The sequence below is a fragment of the Triticum aestivum genome, chromosome 3B, assembly GCF_018294505.1.
Source record: "Triticum aestivum cultivar Chinese Spring chromosome 3B, IWGSC CS RefSeq v2.1, whole genome shotgun sequence".
In the NCBI taxonomy this organism is placed as follows: domain Eukaryota; kingdom Viridiplantae; phylum Streptophyta; class Magnoliopsida; order Poales; family Poaceae; genus Triticum; species Triticum aestivum.
The window spans coordinates 677,913,561-677,915,776 of record NC_057801.1 but is presented as its reverse complement, the minus strand read 5'-3'; the positions used below and the strand labels follow the sequence as shown (position 1 = coordinate 677,915,776).

Sequence of the window (2,216 nt, the reverse complement as noted above, 5' to 3'; positions counted from 1 at the left end):
TTAGAACATCGTATATTTGTGAATGGAGGGAGTAGGGAGTACCAAGCATGTACGTGTGTTGTCTCGATCAAAGTAGACTATGGAATGCATGTGAGTATTGAATTATGAATTCATATTCCAAAATTTTGATGTGGGTGGGGTGGGGGATAGAATATATGTGGTGCCTGATGATCCCCACGTCTCTCATGGTCAACCTTAATACAACCCCCATCCCTTATCTTTTGATGATGTATGTGAAGTTCTAGTGCACAAGGAAATCCCAAACCAAGAAATCACAGTCGTGTAGTAAAGAATGCAGGATGTCAAATTTCTTAAAAGGAGTTATAATAGGTACAGTCATCGTCCGAGTGAACATGACAGGATGCGTACTTTGAATAAGACATTGAAAAAAGTAGTTGTAATTCGTTCCCTCTTGGGTTTGGAATACATGTTATCTTCAGAAGTTGAATTGTTGGACTTGACCACAACTCCGCCTGTGGGATTCACATTGAGATAGCCACAATGTTATTGAAGTTGGATAGCCACTCATGAGTTGCAAGCACGTTGTTGAAGTTGGATAGCCACAATCAACATCCTTCAACATGCTATCACTAGCTTCAAATACCACTCTTACAAAATTTTCCACTTTATCTAGCTTTTTTGCCCTGAATTATGGGCGCTCTCGCACCTCTGAAAAATAGAGAGCACCCTTATAAGCATAAATTGCTTGGCCAGGGTCGCATTAAAAAACAGACTTGTTCCTTGGTTGTTGTAGAAATAAATGGCCTGAGCTGCAGTTATTTTATATCTGCTACTCCCTCCGTCCCAGAATTCTTGTCTTAGTTTTGTCTAAATACGGATGTATCAAGTCACATTTTAATATAAGATACATCTGTATCTAGGAAAATCTAAGACAAGAATTTTGGGACGCAAGGAGTATTTTGTATTGCCAGAGTTCATGTTCACCTCCAACCTGCATCAACAAAATATGTCGGCCCCATCAGTATACTGGACAACTCCAGAGCTAATGGAACTGCATAAGATCAATATACCTGCATCAGGCTTGCCTACCAACAACTCAGGTCAAAGTTGAAACCAAGCTCAACCAGTATGCAAAAAAATTCAGTACAAGAAAACGTCGTGCCCTCGTCGACAGTATGAATCATACCTGAACACTATGTGCAGACATGGTGAGAGAGGCTGCCACATGGTAGACCAGAAAACAGCTCGGACCTCCTCAGTCCATCAGTAAAAGAGCAAATCATGTAAGGCTCCATTGAGATGATTGAATCTCTACACGGAACTAAATAAATAAATGCAACGCCCATGTGCACTTCGAGATTTAGAGAAGTTGACATATATTCTCTAAAGTGGCATGTTGGGGAAAGTGTACTTCATCACTGAGCTTCAAAATCTTGTCCGCAAATAACTATTGAATAAAATCTTTTGTTAGAACTGATGGTGCAAAGGGGAGCCCAAAAGGCAATTACACTATGGATGACAAATTCAGTTGACCAAATGAATGAAGAAAAGACATACAGCGACTGCGGGTCAGTAAAACTCTGTAAATTAGCCTAGCAGGAGAGAAAGGCTCTGGGTAAGTACAGCATTAAAAAGAGATCTGGGAAATTTTCAATGTAAACTTTAACTGAATTAGATAAGATGAATGTAGATGCCACAGATTAATAGAAGCATCTACTATATACACATAGAAAATAGGAAAAATCTGAAACTAACAGTGAGAAATTGCATGCAACCTGTAGTGACAAATTCAGAGTACAGTTTCTGTACCGCACAATGACCTGTTGATAAGGAAACAAAAATAATAATTAGAACAACACTTCTTGTAAGAACAATTCGCTTGCATAAACCATCATTGAATTTGCACCAAAACCCAAACACAGTTCAATCCAAATTCCAAAGCACGTGTGAAACCTGCATATGGTCCTTAGCCGGACGCGTCTCGACTTCGTATGCATCTTCGTCTAGTGAGACGGCTAGGCAGAGATGGTGTGGGAGAGGCGGCAGGTCAGGAGGGCGGCTGCAAGAGAGATAGGTGCATGGCCTAGCATGGCGGCGTGTTGACCATGCAGCGGCAGCGCCGTAGGGATGGAGCGCCGCGAGGAAGGAAGGTGTGGCGAGAGATTGGCGTTGGGGAGGGTGGAGATGGCAGGTACGCGTCGGGGAAGGAGCGCCGGGGACGTGATGAACCCTTTTCTTGGGGAGGGGTTGAGGAC

The 2,216-nt window shown here is 42.3% G+C and overlaps 1 long non-coding RNA gene across 2 annotated transcripts; it reads right to left on the bottom strand.

The window, feature by feature from the left end:
- Positions 1–281: 281 nt before the first annotated feature.
- On the bottom strand, positions 282–2,216 carry LOC123066043 (uncharacterized). 2 transcript variants are annotated; one of them, XR_006431213.1, is made up of 3 exons: positions 1,915–2,216; positions 1,148–1,781; positions 282–952 (listed from the first exon to the last, which is right to left on the bottom strand). It is a non-coding gene; the product is annotated as an uncharacterized lncRNA (long non-coding RNA). The 2 variants fall into 2 exon arrangements; XR_006431212.1 differs by having other exon boundaries at positions 282–1,781.